We start from the raw sequence: 20,713 nt of genomic DNA, 5'->3' as shown, positions 1-20,713 counted from the left end.
GGTGGTGAGAAGCAGGGAGCCCCACACTCTGCCTCGTACCCTGGCGGGACCTGGAGCTGCCTGCCGAGCATCTCCGGACCTCGGCTTCTAGATCTGTTGGTAGGTAGATAGGTGACTGATCGATAGATAGACACATGATAGATTAAATGGATTATAGAAGATGATAGATAGATGATAATGATGATAAATAATAATGATAGCTAGATAGTGGTAACTAGATAATGATGGTAGATGGACAGATAGATAATAGATAATAATAGCACCTCCCTCATAGCCTTGTTTTGAGGTTTAAGGGGAGTAAGGGTCAAAGGGTGCCCAGGCCAGGCCTGGCATTCTAAAGTCTTAATAAATGAAGGTTGCTTTAAGTGTGGGTGTTTCTTTAGTAGCTATTGGAGCAGCAAGTGGAGTGTTTCCAGAACTCACATGCATCTGAAATATCCTATCACTTCCTTATTTTTAAAAAATCAAGTGAAATTCACCTCTAAGCCCCCATTCCATCAGGTTTTCAGGAAACTCAGTCTCAGTTATTATTCTGGTTTCACAGGGTGCCCAGACATGGGGGAGACACCTCTAGGGGGACACAGGGACTGATGCATGGCTCATGTCTAGGTTCAGGTGAGCACGTGAAGTCTGCGGACCCTGCATTTCCATGCCTCTAGAGCACAGGATTTCAAACCAGGCTTCAGACCTGTCTCCCTGAGCCCAGCATGAAGTTCTCTCCCCACACCCCATCCTGCAACTCCCAGGTCTCCACGTGACCTCAGGGAATGTCTCCAGGACTTCATCACTTACCAACCTGCAGTCCTGCTCCTCCTCTCCCCATCAAAGCCAGGCCCCTCACCCTTCTGGCCTCCTGAGTCCCTTACCATCTGCTCTTCAACTTGGTAAGATCTTCATAAAAGAAAAGGACAGGCTGGCTTCAGTCAGCTTCTGCTTGTAGCTCCACATCCCATATTCCTCCATGGTGGGGATGTGGGGATAGGGGAGGGCTTAAGAGAGTGAAATGCACATTTATTTACTTATTTATTCAAGAAATCTCATCTGGGTGTCCGATGCCACTTCAGTCCCTGAGATTCATTTGTGAACAAATTTCCCCTCTCCAGAGGCTCACATCCTAGTGCAGGGAGGAGGAGTCAGATGATAAGTATATAAACAAACACAGATGGTGATTTTGCCCAGTGATAAAGTGCTAGAAAGTAACAGAATAGAGATTGGGCTGGAGAATGAACATTTGGTTGGGTGGGTGAGGAAGGCCTCTCCAGGAAGGTGAGGTCTGAGCTGAGCCTCACGTGCTAGGAAGCCAGCCAGGCACAGAAGTGTCCAGGAGCTGTCCAGGCGAGCGGAACAGCCCTGCAGCAGGATGGTGGTGCAAAAGGGGGCCAGAGAAGCAGTGGGAGGGCAGGTGGAGACCTTTCAGGCCATGGCAGGGAGAGTGGATTTGATTGGAATTCTATTGGGACGTGCTTAGAGAAGCCTTGAAGCAGAGCAGTAACATAATCTGATTTATAGTTTTAAAAGATAACTTCGGCTGCTGGGCAGAGAATAGTTTGTATGGGGACATAAGCAGGAGCAGAAAACCATGGCGAGGCTGTCTCCGTGGTTACCGGGGAGACCAGGGCTCCTGCAGTGAATCAGCAGGAGCAGTGTTCTCCAGCCACAGGGGCTGTCTCGGTGTTTCGATATTACAGCCAAAGCAGCCCAGCCTGCTGTCCCCCCTCCAGTAGACATTTTCATTCTACTCTTTCTTATCTCCCTTTTTGTTTAGGAATAAACACATACAATTTCCTGCCAAGTTGTTTTAAGTGTTATCCTCTGTCACAGTCCAATGAATTTGTGCCAGTGGGTAGATGTGTAATCTTACACTGGGCTCTTTCTCTTCTCCATCTTCCATTCCTGTTTGGTGTTTCAGAGCCTTCCTCATTCATCCCCGCTCTACTCTCATCTTTCATCTTCTTGTAAGGTATGGATTTGGCGAAATCTTGACCCATTTCTGTGTCAGTTCCTCTTTCTACTGTTAAAATATAAATGGAGCCATATTAAAATTTTTGAGAGTTTATTTGAGCACAAATTATTTCAGATCAGGCAGGGCCCATCCAGAAATGGTTAGGAGTACTCCTCTGACAGGGGCTGGGGAGAGAAAATGTGGAAACAAAGGAAAGGAGTTCTTTGATTGGCTGTTGCTTAAAGCCTAGTTGGCTGTTTGTGATTGGTTGTCCCTAGGTTTTGATTTCGTGAGCTGGAGGCACTTCCAGGCTTAGATTTTGGTTTGCTTACGTGGGCCGTCACATCATGGCATTAGAACCATCTCAGTCTAATGGCCTTCTTGTTTAATTAATTTAACTGTACCCTTTGATGTTCTGCAGCGGGGAAGGACATCAAAGGCAGAATAAAGATTGCTACAATAAAAATCAGTCATACTTAGTCCTAATCATGCATTTCTTAAGCACTTACCGTGTGTCAGACATCAAGCTACAAATTTGCTTCATTTAATTTCTCATGGCAACCTATGAAGTGGTTGCATTGTCCCCATTTTACAGAAGAAGAAAAGCTCTGGAAAACTAAGCCCATTTCCCCAGGTCTCATGCTAGAGTGAGTGGCAGGCCAGCATTCACACCCAGGCTATCTGACTCCAACACGCCCTCTTCATTAACCCCCTCGCTCCTTCCTGCCCCGTGGTTGGTTGTTTTAGGCTTGGCTGATGAACCCAGTTTAAAATTAGAGGGTTGTGGGGCTATGTGATCATAGACTGTAGTTCCCTTCTCTGTACCTAAGTGAAATAAAAAACATGCAAATTCAAGTTTGAATGCAAATAAGCACCTATTTGTTTTCTCAGTCAACCATTCAAGCATTTTCTGTAGCAAGTCTGCGGCTCTCTGGGTCAGACCAGGACTTGATTGAATGTGATGTTGCTGTCAGTCCAGATTTGTGCTTACACATGTGTGATGGTCCCTGGAGGCCACACAGCGCTTAGATGCAGCCCAGCAAAGGCTCCTGCCCACTGTAACTTCCCCACAAGAGCACAGAGCTGGTGCAGCTGCTGAACCCACCCTAGCCTAATGACTTTCTTCATTCCTGTGCCTGGCCATTGTTAATGACATTTGGCCATCACACACACACGCGCACACACACACACGCACACACACACACTAAATAGAATTAGGCTGTACTGGAAAACGTGACTTCTGTATAGGAAGTTAAGAATCCAAAAATTGCCGTCTGGATTTTGTGTCATCTTACACAATGAGGCTGCCTTTCAAGATGACACATGTTGGGGGCTGCTTGGCAGCGTCGTTGCAGCCTGCTTCCTCTCTGTCCTTCCTGCTCCCAGCTGCTGAGTCCAGCTCTGTAGCTTGTGGGGTAGGAGATAGGTCAGTGGGTACAGAATCCAAGGCTGTGCCTTCCTTGTGCTCTGACTGTGACTGCTGACGGGCCAGGATGCTTCTCTCTGTCTTTACTCAGGCTGCCATGAAGGCTTCTTTTCTCTTCTTTGAAATCTTAATGAAAGCATCCTCTAGCAAAGTCCGGCCCTCATTCTCTGCGTAGACAGCTTCCCAGAGGAAGGCAAGTAAAGAGAGGGTGAGTATAAACTCTCACTAAATGCTAACCATTACTGCTACCTCTGCTACCACTGGTAAAATCCCCGATGCAGGGTCCATGCCTTCCTAGTGTCTTATATTCTAGAAGAGTGCTGGGTACACAGTAGACACTTATTGAACACTTAGTGGCTTAGCTGTTTGCTTCTGTGTCACTACCTATAAAATACTCATCAGCGTTTCCCAAACTTCAGTCATTTCCTCATTACCTTTGCATAGTGGTGTACTATCTGTATTTTTTTCACTATTCTTTAAATCCATGGATCGCTTTGGTTTTACCTGATTTCTTTTACAATTTATTTATTATATCACTTTCACAAATGGAAAATCAGCATCTTGTGCATTAAGTAAAAGGGAACTTTAAACCTAATTTATTACTATTAAAAAAAGCACTTTGTCCCTGTGCCATCCAAAGGCTTTTCCTGTCACCTATGAAATAGGACATTGATGTCTGAGCTTTACTTGAAGGAGGCTGTAGCAGAGGTTCATTGCCCTTTAGACCTTACTGCTTCCTTGTGCTCTAGACCCTTCTAACTGTTAGGATGCGCACCTCTGTGCTTGAGGGCCTTTTCCAGGACCATGGAAGGCCCCCATGCCTCTGCCCTGCTCTGTGGGCTAGCAGGGAATTCACCTCCCTGAGCGTAGCCTCAACCAATGATGATGGAAATTGGTGTAACAGTATCCTGGCACCGTCACCCCTCTGGTGGGCTACTTGTGAGGCATGTCTTCAATAGTGTTTCCCAGAGTTTCTCTGTCGGGTTAAGTTCCAGTCACTGGCTGTAGTTGCTGATTAACCAACACACCCCTTGTTGGCTGCTTTCCTTCCCTCTATCACCTTTACCTGTGTCTCTGCACCTCCCATATGAACTAGTTGCTCTCAAATCCAGGTCTGCTTCTGGGGGAACCCAAACTAAGTCAGGAGTCGCTTGCACATCAGGAGTCGATGGTCCAGTTTTCCCCTCCCCCTTGAGGTTTGCATGTGTGCTCTGTGTGACTGTGCACTGTCTATGCAAATGTATTAAATCACGAGCGGGAAGAAGTGCAACCATGCTTCCACAAATATTTATCCAGGTGCCATGTTTCTACCAAAGTAACAATTTGAAAATATTTTCCAGGAAAAAAAATCAAACTAAGTCTAAACAGTTTGTAATAGTAATGGCTCTTTCCAACACACAACACACACAAGTAAAGACGAGACAAAAATTTTATTTGGATAATGTCCTCCCGCAGAGGAAAATCAATATGCTAAAAGCCTGGGCGTTATTAAGCAGAGAAATTGGTTATAAATGCAAGTAATTATTTTGAGAGACTTGTTGAAGGGGATGTTCACCAAATAGTAGTATCATCACAATAGTGACCATGGTTAATAATTCCAAAATTTTCACAATTTTATCAGAGGGTTCATTTAACTGAACCCTCTGTATAAAAAGCTGTGCCACTGTCTTCTGCAAAAACTTAGTCCAGGTGATGAAATAACAAGACAGCTTGGGTTAAAAGGGCAAATTTATTCCGCTTTGTTGATCTAGAGGCTCAGCTTATTTTCTGCTTTGTCTCTTCAGAGACTCCAACATTAGTGCAGGTCCTCTGAAGGATTCCTACGTGCTTTCTTGACATTCAGACTGCTTTTTAGTCATTGGTGGGGCTGACTAGCAATGGAATTCAATGGTCACCCCCCAAATCTAGTTGTCCAGATTTCTAGATGCTGAGAATATGGCAGTGAGCAAAGAATAATGAGTCCCAGACTTCCTGGAGCTTATAGAAAATCAAACAAACAAATAATTATAAAGTTTAAGTGCTATGAAGGAAGAGGACAGTATGTTTTGAGAGAGAAATCAAGGAAGTACTTATTTACTTGTGTGAGGATTATCAATGGAGGTTGTGTTCAGCTAGGAGTAACAGAAATCCATTGAACAGTAGCTTAAATAATTTAAGGTTTATTTCTTCCCACTGGGGGACAAGAAGTCTGGAAGTAAGTAGACCAGGGTTGGCATGGCAGCTCTTCGGTGTCATCGGGGTGTTAGGTTCCTTCTAATTTCCTGCCATCATCAGAGTATGGGCCTTGACCTCATGCCGAGTAGAAGGCTGCTGGAATGCTGTTCATTATGACAGAGGTCAGGTGCAGGCAAGGAGAAAGGGTCAAATGCAAACAGGGCTAGCTTGCTTGCTGGTTGAATTGGCCTCCCTTTTAGGGAAATTTTGCAGAAGTACAATCTAACAGCTTCTGTTCACACCTCATTGGCTTGAACTGTGTCACATGGGCACCAGTTGCAAGGGAGGCTGGGAAATGTAGTGTTTTACTGGGAACGTCACCCCCAACAAAATCAGAAGGATGCAGTTAATAAAGAAGAAGGGAGAATGGATCTTGGATAGGCAACTAGCAATCTCTGCTACAGAATAAAGATTGGAGAAAGCTCCTTTGAGGAAGTAACATCTAAGCTAAGACCTAAAAATGAAGAAGAGTAGCCTATGCTAACAGCAGTGAGAGAGACATTGCAGGAAGAGAGACCACCAATATAGGAGAGAGAGAAAGAAGGGGAGGGGGAAAGAGCTTAGCTTTCTGGGTTGAGCATCCCATCGTGAGCAAGGTGAGAGGATTCCAGCCCTTTTGTGGCTTCCCAATGAAAGGCACAAGGACTGTAGTCAAACAATAAAAGTATGCTGAGTAGGAATATTAAACGACTGTTCTCAGAAAGAGAATATTATATACATCATCACTCCTCTATGACTCATACCTTCCCAAATATCTTCAATTTTGAGCACTTAGTACTTTTTCCACTAAAAGTATGAAATGGGGGTCCCTCTTCCTGCCAAGCTTCTTGTCAGCTTTGTTCTGGACATAGGAAAAAAAGAAATCCTGTTTCCTGTCCTTTGTTTCCTGGCTGCAGCTTCTGGTTCCACCCCCTTCTTGGTCTCACAGTGTCTATTTCCGCCTGAGGCTCTCGAACAAGCCCAGATCCCTTTTCTCTTCCACAGTTACTAGTTAGTCCCATAGAATTATCAAAGTGGAAAATAACTTCTCTCCCTTTGTGAGGTTTTTTTTACCCCTTGGATTTTTTGTTTTGTTTTGTTTTTCTTAGGTTAATTTCCCAGACTCTTCTCTGCAAAGCCAGGAAGAAACTAAGCAGGTGTTAAGGGCCTGGTTCTCCTGGGGAATATACTGGAACAACGTTGGTTCAAGACCGGAAATGATGTAATCGGGTCGCTGGCTACAAAATGGAGACAAGGAAAACTCCAGGGTTTTCTGTCTTGGGTGTGGAATTGAGATCTACCCCAATGGCCAGGAGGGGGAGTAAAGGGTGCCTTGTCTAAGAGAACAGCTTCTGGGTTTGTGTAAGTTCTCCCGTTTCTAGGCTGGCTGACTTGCAACCAGTTATTTGACTTCTAAAGTTTGTTTTTTGCCTTTGCAGAAAAGGAGATCATAGTTCCTACCTAACCGGGTTGTTGTGAGGATCAAATAAAACAACGAATGTAAAGTGCTTGTTGGGTGCCACATTGAAAGCACTCAACAAATGGTCATAATTATTATTGCTAGTGAGATTTAGATCATGTGTGTTTTTTAATTAAAATAATGAATAATATTGATTCCAACAATGAGAAGAAAATGTATGGAAGATTACTGATTCCTTCATGGAGAGGCTGGTTGGAAATAGAGGACATGTATGAGATCGACATCCACCCTCAGCCCTTTCTCTATTAGAAACTCCTTAGAGTGAGGGCCACTTGGCATGGATGATATATCTGAATGTGTTCTCATTTTGAGGTCAGTGCCAGCTATCCAACTCCCCTGGGCAGTGCCTGAGGATGAGGGAGAGACAGCCTGCTCTGGGTTCTCTCCAGGATGTCAGTGGACTAGTCTATGGATAGATGAGAATTCCAGCTGGGAATACAGATTTAGGAATTATGTTTCTCACTCTCCTGATGGCAGAGAAATCTCTTTGATCTTTTTTGGAGAGGTCTCTTTGAATCTTTCCACTGGTCTGTTAAAACTATTCTAACGTTGACTGTAATCCAGAGCTTCATTTCTCTGTCTTACCAAATCACTAGCCTCTGGAAATTAATTGTTGACCAAGATGAGAGGATTTAAGGATGGCACCATGAGTGTGCCTGTTTTCCGTGTCACCTGCATTTAGATCTTTGCTGTATCGGTTGGGATAAGCTCTAGAATCCAGTGGTCCTGAAACTTAAAACCACAAAAGGTTATTTTGCTTACACTACACATCCAGAGCAATCTCAACTGACCCTGGCAGGGAGAAGGGGGACATATAAAATCATGTTCTTATTCTTAAAGGGTACTGCCCGCATTTCAGTGGCTCAAGTATGTCCTAGTAGCCACACCTAACTTTAGCAAAGATTTCTCTCGTCCCTGGTTAGGACTTTTCCCATTTAAATGGGCCTACCTGTAGCTAGTGTGTTCTAGTGGGTTTCTTGAACCCTTGAAATCATCTGGCTTGAAATTATCAAGGAATGACCAATGATCTAATGAAAATGAGGCAGGATAGGGGTTTTGAAATGCCTGTTAAGAGTCCCTTTTGAGAAAGCAGTGATGTTTCATGTGCACACTATGTTCAAAATCAAACCTGTTCCACGCCTCACATTTGAGCCTTGAAATAGAAGCAGAAAGTTTGGGCCATAAAACAGTCAAGGTTTGCACAACACCAATGATTATTTTCCTTGAGAAATGATGAACGCAATCTTTGTAAGAGTAATAGATTTAGTTTATTGAAACTTTTCCCAGGGAGAGTTCAGGACAGAAATGTTACGATAAATAAGTCCATGTAGTTTCATTGCCTTATTCCCAAATAATTCTGCTCATAATTTAGAAGTAGAGAAAGTAATCTACATGGTTGAAGGATGACTTCAGATCACACCTGCCATGTAAAACACCAAGAACACACTGGACTTCTGGACTGTTGTGAATGAAATGTGTAAGTGGAGCCAGCAGAGATATCACTATTCCTAAGTCACAGTTTCCTGCCTACCTACCATGTGCCTCGCACTGGGTAAATCATTGTATACACATTAGCATTCTCCCAACAACAGGCAAGACTGCTGAAGCTTTGGGAGCTTACAGTGTTCTGCCCAAGGTCACTCGGCTGGTACCGGGCCCAGCCAAAGGCCTGAATCCAAAGGCCAAACTCTGAATTAATAGCAGGGAATGAACAAGACTCTACTGAGGGAACCCAATAGACTTGGGGAAATTTTGGTTGGTTGTTTATGTCCTCATTTGGCTGATTTCTACATTTGAGGAACTGAGGCACAGAAGGATATAAATGAGTTTTATATCAACCGAAGATTAGCTCTAGTTCTGAAAGTCATAAAATAACATTATGCTCCCAGTTCTCAACAGAGAGCGTGATAGCTGGATTTGAGCATTTTGTGAGCTAACCAGCCCTGGAAAAACTAGGATTGATCCTTCAGCCTTTAGCTTATACTTCCCCTATCAGATTTTTAGAAACTTTCACTCCTCATAAACTCAAGCCAAAGCATGACTGTGCCTAAAAGATTGGAAGGGGAAGAGCTTCCAAGGGTCCCAAGTCCAGAATCGTTGGATGCTGTTTAAAGGCTTAACCAAACTTTTACACTGGCTGGATTTTCTAGGGGTACCTGAAATTTCTATTTCCTGGTAGGGGGCTTCTTGGCACTAGCCCTCCTTTCTCCGAACTCTGTGTTAGTCCCTAGGTCTGAGGACCCTACAAAATAGTTGTTGGTTCCACAAGCATTTTTTGAGCACTTCCTCCATGCTAGACATGTGTGGTGAAACTGTGGTGGACAAAACATAGTTCCTGTCCTCCAGTAGCATATAGTCAGGAAATAGAACATAATGCAAACAGTGAGTTCAATTGCCATTGTATTTGAGACGCAGTGCCACATTTAATACTTTTTCCAGTGGTGCTTTGAACTAAGCAGCACCTTCCTTGTAAGGCAATAGGGCACAGTGGAAGGAAGGCTTAGGGATAGAGAGGGACACACAGTTAATAAATGATTAAGTGATTCTATTTCCCACTAGCCCTGTTACTTAACCTCACTCAATTCAGTTTTCCCGTCTATAAAATGGGGATGATAATAATATGACTTTGAAGGGCCATTATAAGGATTAAATGAGGTAATGCATGTAACACATCCAGCATCGTGCCTGGTTCACAGGAAGTACTCAGTCACTGTTAGCTAGAATCGTAATCACAAAGGCCAGAGATAGTAATAACTGCAGCAATTAGATGGGGTGGAAATAAAATTGAGGCTGCTGAGAGGAAAGGGTTCAGACACTAAGCCACTCAGGCGCTGTCCTCTGTGGTAGTCATGCCTTAAAATGAATGTTGGATGCAATTTCCAACCTTCTTTTAAGTGCTTAGAGTGTAGACCTTTTCTTAAATTTGTGTGTAAATGTTGACATGCAGCTGAAGGGGAGATGGTTTAAATTGAAACCAAGCTCTTTTCTTTTTTTCTCTTCTCTTTTCCTTCCCTGAGGTCCAGAACAATGAACCTTGTTCAGGTAAAGAGTATTTACCCAAAGCCTGTTTCCAATTAAGATATTTCAGCAGGACAGTGAATAATCTCTTATCCTACTGAGGAATTTTCACTGTCTGTTATTACTGGAACAAAGATGTCATTATTAAAATAAACTCTTGACTTCCTTATAGAATGGTTACTTTAGTTAAAAGAGCATTATTCATAATGGCTTTATAAGAATGGAAGCTATGATGTCATTATCGTATAGAGCACTATCAAAGATCTTGATTCTAAGAAACAGAATTCCTTGGTGGCATGCAACAGAACCATTTAACCAAAAAAAAAAAAAAGAATTTGTTAGAAGGGTATGGGGTTGCTCATAGATCCCAAGGAAAAGCTGGCAAACCAGGTTTCTGAAAGCACAGGACCCAGGATAGTTCAGGGAGCAGGGTCCCTGGTCACCCCTACCAAATGAATCAACTTCATTTATTTTCAGTCTCTGCTTCGTTTGTCCCAAGATTTAATTTCCTGGAAAAGAAAGTCTGGTTGGCCAAACTTGGGTCTTGGGCCTACAGGTCAGCCAGAGGGCATTGGAGCATCTTGGTCGATATTCCCACCAAGCCTACCTGCAGTGGAAGAGGGGCCATTAGTCTCGGGAGAAACTGAGGTACTGCCACCAGAAGGGGGCTAGATAATGGGAAGGCAAGAAGAGTTATGACACAAAGAGTCCCTGGGGAAAAGATGTGATGGAGGGGTTATCACCACATTACTTAATGGGGAAACTGAAGCCCTGAATGAAAGTAGTTTGTCTACAGGGTCACATTTAACAACAGAAAAAACGTTCTGACTCCTACCAGCCATATGGGAATTTCTGCCTTATTCTGTCCAGCTTGCTAAAGCAATGGTTCAGAGACCTGGCAGTGCCTCAGGATTACCTGTGGAACTTGTTAAAAACAGAGAAGCTGGGTTTGGCATGGGGTTGGTGCCTCTGTATTTGTAATAAGTGTCTCATCTGATTCTGTTTACAACCAACCTGGAGGCCCACTACGCCAAGGCTCCACAGGCTCCAATACTGAAAAGAACATTGTAGAACTAAAAATGGAAGAAAGTGATTTCAGGGAAAAGATTCAGGTTTGGTGATAAAAATTTTTATTTCCAATTAGTGTTAGCTATCTTCATGGTTTGGGGTTTGGGGAATGTGAGGACAGGGAGAATTCTTCCTTGTTCATGACAAGCCTGGGCCAACTGGATCAGGAGGTTAGGCTGTTGTCCCTGGAAGCACTTGCAGTCGAGCACCGCAGAGAGCGGGCTGGGGCCCCTCTGGGGCTGTCCGGACCATCTATGGTGCTGCAGGGGAAGGATCAGATTATATGGGTATATTACCCAAGTGCTAAGATCTGGAGTGTAGAAAAGTGTTGGGGAAAAGCCCTGAGCTGGCACAGATAGGAGAGGGATCTGTTACCTTTATCTTTTTGTCTCATCACAACTGATGAGAGGCCACCCCAAGGCTCTTAACCAGCTTGGAACATGGAGGAGAAGGAGGAATGCTATTCTGCTTGGAAGCCGCACTCCTCCATTTCTCACCTGGCCACTCCTATCCATCCTTCAGATCCTTGCTTCAATATCAGCCCTCTTCCTTGTCCCCCTAATCTAGCTAGGCTGCCTGCTGTTCTCTCCTGTGGACATCTGTTTTTTTGCAGGGCGAGTTTCTTGGCTGTGTGGTCTGGGCAATCATCCAGGGCCCTGTACTTAGAAGGACTCATGCTTGGTTTAATGCTCTGCTGCTGCCATCTTGAAATTCTTCATAATTTTTGAGCAAGAGGCTCCGCATTTTCATTTTGACTAACTTTTGCTGATTGTATGGCTGGTCCTGTTCTTTCCTTTCCTTAAACTTAGCACCATTTAATTGCAGGAGCTCTATGCCTGCCACTATAATATAGATTTGATAATATTAACTTTAACCATTTGAAATTTTGTTATTTATGTTTGACTTATTAAAAGAACATTCATATGGTTCAACCTAAAACCTTCTGGATGGATGAATAAATGAATGATAGGAAGAAGAAAGAGACCTTGAACTCAGTGGGTTGTTGACCCAATATCCAACTTCCTTCCTTCCTACCTTCCACCAATTTTGATCGTGTCCATCTCTTCCCCAGTGACTCAGGGGAGGAGACTCCATCCTGATTGCAGGGTAGATCCTGCTCAGTCTACATATTCTTTCTTCTTTCCCTAGACATTGTCAGGTTTGAAGGAAACTGCAGGAACCGCTGCAACCATCTGCCAGTCTGATGAGGAAACCAACCCAAAGCAGAGAGCAGAGGCCAAGGAATTTTAGGAAAGCAGTACCAGGATATGTTGTGGATGGACCCTAATCTACCCCTGAACTTCTTATTGGGTGAGATAATAAAATTTATGTGTTGTTTGTTTTGGTTGTCTGTTGTTATGAAACAATTATCCCAAAATGGAGTGGCTTACAACAGCATCCGTTTTCTGATGTTTCACAATTCTGTGGGCCAGGGAGCCAAGCAGGCCTCAACGAGGTAATTCTTCTGTTCCATGTAGCATCAACTGAGGCCACTGAGTAGTACTCAGCTGGTGGCCTAATCTGAAGAGTCCAGGATAGCTTTCCTCATATCTGGCATTTTGGTGGTGATGGCTTGAAGTTTTAGGTTCAGCTGGAACCTTCAACCAGAGCACATCCATGTGGACTCTCGAGCATGGCCATGCAAGGTAGTCAGACTTCTTGCACAGGGTGCAGGGCTCCAAAAGCGTTGCAAGAGGCAGAGAGTGGAAGAGGCCAGTCTGTTCAGGCCCAAGCCTGGACTGGCACAGAGTCATTTCTATCACATACTATGGGTCAAAGCAGGCACAAAGCCCACCCAGATTCAAAAAGAGGTGACGTAGATTCTACCTCTTGACGGGAAAAGTACCGAAGAGTTTATGGCTATCTCTAATCCTCTGTGTTACATAAGTCTACTGGGAAACAGGTTTTCTGTTATTTACAGTCAAAAGGATGAGAAATAATTAAAGAAATTCAGGGTTCTCTCAAGCCTGGGAAGATATTTCTTCCTGTTCCTCTAATATAGAGGTTGGTAAACTATTTTGAAAAAAGCCAGATAGTAATTATTTTAAGTTTTACAGGCCACACAATCTCTGTTGCAACTACTCATCTTTGTCAATGATGTATGAAACCAGTCATGGAAAATATATAAATGAATGAGATGTGTTCCAAAAAATTTTTATTTATGGCCACTGAAATTTGAATTTCATATAATTTTCATACATCATAAAATATTTTTTTCCAACCATTTAAAAATGTAAAAGCCATGCTTAGCTTTTGGGCTGTACAAATAAAGATGGCAGGCTGGATTTGGTCCCCGGACCATAATTTACCTACCCCTACTGTAATGCTGCAAGCTTGCTACAGCCTCAGGCCCTTTGCATTTGCTGACCCTCTCTCTGGAATACTCCTCTCCAGGATCTTCATGTGGTTTGTACCTTGTCTTCATTTGGATTTTAACTCAGATATTACCTCCTCAGAACAGCCTTCTCTGATCACTCTATCTAAAATAGTCCCCTAACTCTGCCGTATTATCCCCTTGTATTTTCTTGATAGTACTTCTCACTGTCTGACATTTTGTTCATTTATTTATTGTATATATGTTTATGTGCTCCCTCTTTTTAACCTTCAATGGAGTACAAGCTAGAAGCAGGTGTCTTGTCTGTCTTATATTCTCTTCTGTACACCCCTTACCTAGCACAGTGCCTGACATGTAATAGATGCTTAATTAAATATTTGTTGAATTTGAGTTGAATGGTTACAATGCAGTGCTCTGGGGCCTAACAAGAACAGAGAAGGCTACCAAATTTATACTTATTGAATGAGAAAAAGATAAAGCAGAAGAGATCACCTTGTCATCTGAGAAGCATTGGTCCATTTGTTATTTCCCTGTGTTTCAGGAAAAAGCTAAAGGAAAAATTCCTATCCTCTTATCTAATTCTGAAGAAAGTTATTTTCCTCTTTTGGCAGGTGTCTCCAAACAGGTACGTTATTTTAGGACAACCTTATTTGAGGAGAGAGAGTATCATCTTGGTAGTTGTGAAACAGTGTTTGGAAGCTAGATTCTTCTAGACAACTAGATATGATTTCCCAGAAATTCCCAAGATCCCTGAGAGAAAATGGCAAAGGTCCTGAGTGTCACAGCAACAATAGAGATGACAGAATTGGGAATCACATGAGGCTAAACTGGTCATCAGGAAAGAGGGAAAAAAAGCAGCAGCTACGACATTTGGGACAAGAAGACTTGAGCTCAAACAGAGTGTACCATGTGGTGTTGGGTGGTGGCCAGAGCCCAACCATTTGGCAGTGGGCTTTCCAAGCCTGGGGACAGAAGTGGCTTCCATCCAGTCCTGCCTCTACTTATTAAAACAAACAATTGGCAGGGTAGAAAGAGACTGCTGTAGGTGAATACAGTAAACAGGAAGTGTCCATAGGAAGCAGTGAGGGTCACAGCCTAGTGGATCTTAGAACTTAGGACTTCATGAGTTCAGTGAGTTCAGCTGATGCATAGAGCTCTGGGACACAAAGTAGAAATGGAGAGTGAGGCTGATATAGAAGGTGACAAGAGACTGATCTGAAAATGCTGAGTGTAGTGTGGATTGCATTCACAGGATGGCTGGCCAAAGGAAGTGACTTTGACTTTAGATAGTTGATTCCCTACTGGTGGGTGAAGCAGAAAGAAGAGACATGGAATTATGTCTCTCATGTGGACTTTTTGGTTGCAAATGGTGGAAAAGCTAACAAAATGTTGCCAAAATTTAAAAGGGAATTTATTGTTTCACATAATTGAGACGTGTAGCTTCAGGTGTGGCCAGATCTAGGATTTCAAAGAATGACGTTAGTTCTTAGTCTCTCTCTCTCTCTTTCTTCATCTCCAGCTCTTCTTTCCCCTGTATTAGCTTCATTCCTGGACAGGCTCTCCCTGTGATGAAGTGATGCACATCCAGCTTTAAGTTCAGTAAAGAGTATCTTTGGCCTGGTCTCTCTAGCAAATTTAAGAACACTATCTCATTGCCTCCAAATGGTCATGTGCCCATTCTTTAGCCAGTCACTGAACCCAAGGGGTTGCAATGTTTTGTTGATCAACTCTGGGTCATGCCCTCTCCTTGAAGCCCAGTGCAGTCAGCTCCACCTAAATCACCTGGACTAGAAATGGGGAAGAAGTTGTTCCCGGAAAAACTGGGACGAAGTGAGAGAGTAGCATAGACATATTTACACTACCAACTGTAAAATAGATAGCCAGTGGGAAGTTGCTGTATAACAAAGGGAAATCAGCTCAATGATGGGTGATGCCTTAGAGGGCCAGAATGGGGAGGGTGGGGGGGAGTTGTGGGGGGGAGTCGTGGGAGGGAGGGAATATGAGGATATGTGTATAAATACAGCTGATTGAGTTTGGTGTACCACAAAAACAGGTACAAGAGTGTAAAGCAATTATATTCCAATGAAGAGTCTAAACAAACAAACAAACAAAAAAAACTCAGGTGCCATTACCATAACAATGGGTATGGATGCTGGGTAGGCAAAAAGCAAAATGAAAACAAAGAAAATCCAGATGATCAGATGTCTACAACCAGTAATCACCATGCTCACATGGAATTGACAAGAAGCCACCATCTCTGTCACCAGCACATGAAAATAATAACTAAATGCTATCATCAGGTTTTAGACATTCAGTTGTTTTCATACTGACAAAGTTATATCCTCTTGTTTAAATAAGCATTAGGGAATTAACACCAAGAACAGAAACTAATCATCATAAATGGAAAAAAAAAAGTTTTCCAAAGTAATTTAAAGCAAAAGCACAGAATAGCACAGACTTGTTAAATTTGGTAACTAGAAATGCAACTATTGCCTTTAGTAACCCTTGGATTACAAGATTACAAAACTCTAGAAAAAAATAAATGCTCATTTTTATCTAGATTTGTCTAGAGACCTATTTCACCTTCAACTTAGAAATAATTGATGAAGCCGTTCTAATACCTGATAATGTGTGTGTACTTGGGTCCTATGTGTACCTCACTTTATTTCCTTGACACCACACCCTGCCAGTCCTCCACATTTCTGACTACTCTGTTTCTGTATCCTTTGCCCAAGCCTGAACCATTGGTGTTTTTTAGAGCTTCATCATTGATTCCCAGCTCTTCGCTTCTTACAAACTCCCGCAGAGTAGCTCTTCATTCATTCTTTTCAACAGGTACTCAAGGAGAGCATCCTTTGTGCCAGGTACTATGCCACCCATCCCTGAAGATTAACTCCTGATCATCCCATGTGCTAATGATACCCAACTCTCTGAAGTCCAGACCTCTCCCTTCAGATTCACACTTGGACATTCACATGGTAGGTACTTCATAAATAGTTCTCGAATGAATGGATAAATGAATGAATGCTTTTCCCTAATGTTTCCAGTTCAAACATACCAAACAATGAAATCCTCTTCCTGCCTGAGCCTATTACAACTTGTACCTGGTAATACCCTCAAGGATAGAAACCTTGAGGTTATCTTTGCCTCCTCTCTGTCTCCTTTATATCAAGTCCCACTAATTTTAACTCAATATTTCTTAAGTCTGTGTCCTTCTTCCCCATCTCCCCTCCTCCTGCCCTAATTCAGACCTGCAGCACCTTCTACCTGGATGCTGCCATAGCCTTTCTACTGGTCTACCTGCCCCTAAGCCTGTTTGTGTAGCAGTCAGTGGTTCTCCTGCTTCAGTGGTTCTCTATTGCCTGTGAACAAAGATCATGCTCCTTAAAATGCTAAATAAAGTTCCCTTTGTCCTGCTCTCTGTCTTCTTTCCCAGTCTTACCTTAAGAGTGGTTTGCCGCCAAATGTTTGTGGTTTCCTGCACACAGCATACAGTCATGGGTTTGTTCATGCTCTACCTCCTGTTTGGAATATGACCTACCCTATACCCTCATTTCTGCACATCATTTAAGCTTCAGCTGAGGTGCCGTATCCTCTAGGAAGTCTTGTCAGCCCTCTTCAGGCTGAGCGGGGTGTCCTCTGGTAAGCTTCCATAGAACAGCGGGCATCCCTCTTGTCATTGCACTATTAAGATCAGGTCCTTGCTGCCACCCTGGACTCTCTTGTGAGTTCCTTGAAGACATGGGCATGTCTTGTTCATCCTTGATTCCCCAGTGCCTAGCCAGTACCTAAAACACAGTAGGATTTCAATAAATATCTGTTGAAGGTCTGTGTTTCCTCTTAAGTGGAGCAGATGTTTTAGCCTTGGTACTTTTATAGTGTGAAAAAGGCACCCCCTAAAATACTAAAAGCTAAAGGGTATGTCATCTAAGACCAAGATCAAGGGTTATCAGCAGAAACTTGGAGGTAATCTAATCTGCATTTTCTGGCCCAAAAGATTAACTCCAGGCAAATGCTAAAGACCCTAAAATATTTATGCTGATCTGAGAATGGCTAATCTCAGTGGGATCAGAGAATGACTAATAAAAATTAAAAAAAAAAAAAACAGATATTTCTCTAGCTAGAACAGATTATTTACTTATAGTCAGATCTTTTCCCAAATTTTCAGACTAATATTTTCTAATTTAATTTGAAATCCATATGGATTGTCAACCAGTTAGAGCAGAGTGAGCTGGGGGAAAAATGGAAATGAGATAAGAGGTATCCTGGGTCAGATCATGCTTTTCCTGTACTTTGGAAAGATGGAAAACCATTAGAGGGTTTTGCTCAGAGGAGATTATTGATGCAATTTAATGTTCTGAAAGGATCACTCTGGCTGCTTGGAGGAGACTTAACTACAGGCAGCATGGGCAGAAGTCAAGAGACCAGTTTGGAGGCTGCTCTAATAACCTAGGCAAAAGATGATGGTGGCTTGGACCAGGGTGGTAGCCAGGAGGTAGAAAAGTAGTCAGATTATCAGTATATATTGAAGACTCAGTCAAAAGAATTTGCCAGTGATTAGATGTGCATTGTAGAGAGGGAAGAAAAGGACAACTCTAAGGGTTTTGGCTTGAACAACTGCAAGGATGGATTTGCTATTGGGAGGAGCAGGTTTGGGGAGAAAACCAAGAGTTTGGTTCTGGTCTCTTTTTTAAGTTTGAGATGTCTATTTAGATATATTGGGTTGTCCAAAAAATGTTTGTTTGGGTTTTCTGAAATGGAAAAACCCAAACGAACTTTTTTTGGTCAGCCCAATACAAGGAGAGTATTGAGCGATCAAGTTGTGTGTACCTGTCTGGAGTTCAGAAGAGAGGTCAAAGCGGGGATAGATATCTGGAGGGTATTAGTGTGCAGATGATATTTGTAGCCATGAGACAGGTTGGGGTCGTCTAGGAGCTATGTATGGAGTGGAGGTTTGAGGACCAACCTGGGATGGTCCAGCATTCAGAAGTTGGGAAAATGAGGAGGAACCAGCAAAGGACTAAGGAGGAAGGACCAGTGAGAAAGGGGACCCAAGGGCCAGTGAGTGGGTGGTGACCCAGAGGGCAAGTAAAGACAGATTATTGTGCCTGAAATTAGAAACAACCTACCACGTTCTAATTTACCCCAAGTCTCAATGGATAGTGTATTTCTGTATGCATGCGTGTGTGTGTGTGTGTGTGTGTGTGTGTGTGTATAAATTTTTGGCCCGGAGTCCTTTGTTCTCTCCCCCTAGAAATTCTGAGTCCATGTGGTCCCAGACTTCATTACTGAGTCTGTGTGGTCATGAATTTTGCTAGTTCTCTTTTCCTCTTATGGCCACTACAAGATCAGTTCACCTTTATTTCTACACTTCTAAGGAAAGCCTGAAGCCCTGAGCACCTGCCAGGGCTGCCCATTCATAAAATCATTCATTCATTCGTTTGTTCATTCACCAGATAGTTACTGGGAATTTACAATACACAGGCGCTGTCCTAGCCCCTGACAGTACAGCCATGAACCACATAGTCCCAGCACCATCTTTGCCAACAGGGAGCTTACATTCTAGTGGTGTGGGGAGGAATGGAAGGGAGGGAGACAATGTGTGTAGTGGGTCAACAAATAAACAGAATAACTTCAAATTGTTATGTGTAGACTGAAGAAAACAATCAAGGGTCTAAGATATAGAATAACGATAAAGACAAAGACTGGGGACTATTTTCCATTAGGAGGGCAGGGAAATTCTCTGAAGACTAAGATCCTGATGTCTCCATATCTAGCAAACTAGCAAATCTTTTTCTTTTTGAAGTCCTGAATTGTACCTGAGGCTCTTACATGAGCAAGGGAGGAAACCTATGGCCAGTTCCATCTTTATGTGAGTACCTACCTTTCACAATTTATAGGATTATGCTGAAAAATCAATTCTTTTACAATTTCATCTAACATTTGCCAGAGGAAACAAAAGATTATAAAAATGGGACTTATCAAAGTTCATCTTCCAACAAAGTGGTTAGTTACCATTTAATTTAGCTAACATTTTTTGGGGAACACTTATTACAGTGCAGACACTGGTCTAAGTAAACTGTTTGTATCCATCCTATCATTGAATCTTCACAAAATTCCTGTGAGATAGGTACTATCATTATCCACAATTTACACTTAAAACTCTTGCGGCTTAGATGAATTAACTCCACGGCCAGCAAGTGGCAGAGCTGTGGTTAAAATCCATGTCTGTCTAATGTTCAAGATTTTGCTTTTGGCATTACTTTGAAAAAGATGATTTGAAGACATTCTTCACGAGCTTTTAAGCACTACATTCCTTATCTTCCCAAAATTTTGTCGGATAAGAGACAAAAATACAAGTTTAGAAGTGCTAGGATTTCTCCACAGTTGAATAATCTTTGCGGTATTTCAGTGACAAACTTGTTTTAAGTGGTGTCAAGCAAATTCCATCCTAAAGTGAAAGTATGTTGGTTGGTGATTTCAAGTTCGAAAACAGCCTTGCCTTGTCTTCCAGGAATGCTAAAAATAGAAGTTCAAGGAAGTATTTCAACTAATAAAGATAAAAATATTTTTGGTAGAACATGAAATATTTGTCTTATTTCTTAGCTCAGTTTAAAAACCACAAATTTAATTTTTTAAGCAGGTATGGAAAATTGTGAGATTTTAAAAGTTCATATAATAGAAATTCAAGTTATAATTTATTGAGCATTTACTGTGTGCCTGACAATGTACTGTGTATATTATTTCACTTGTTCTTAACTATAATTCTATGAGATATTAACTGGCATTCCTGTTTTAAAAATGAAGACATTGAGACTCAGTTAAGTAACTGAGATTCAAAACCATGTGTCAAAGCCAGCGTTTAGACCTAGGAATGGAAACCCTATGTTCTTTTCATTATAAGACATTATTTCTTATTCAGGCTTCAGAAGGTATCTTTTCTTATTAGATGACTTTCATTCTCTAAATAAATGACCTTGGGAAAGTATCTTTCTTCCCTAGTATTCAATTTCCTTACCTTTAAAACAATGTGATTGCAGTGGATGTTTTTCATAATTTTTTTTTTTTTTAATATTTATTTATCTATTTTGGCTGCGCCAGGTCTTAGTTCGGCACGTGGGATCCTTTTTTTTTTTTTTTTTTAAGTTGTGGCATGCAGACTTCTTAGTTGCAGCATGTGAACTCTTAGTTGTAGCATGCATTTGGGATCTAGTTCCCAGACCAGGGATCAAAGCCAGGTCCTCTGCGTTG

This window comes from Hippopotamus amphibius, chromosome 1 (genome assembly GCF_030028045.1).
Source record: "Hippopotamus amphibius kiboko isolate mHipAmp2 chromosome 1, mHipAmp2.hap2, whole genome shotgun sequence".
Taxonomy (NCBI): Eukaryota; Metazoa; Chordata; class Mammalia; order Artiodactyla; family Hippopotamidae; genus Hippopotamus; species Hippopotamus amphibius.
This window is presented reverse-complemented; position numbering follows the sequence as displayed.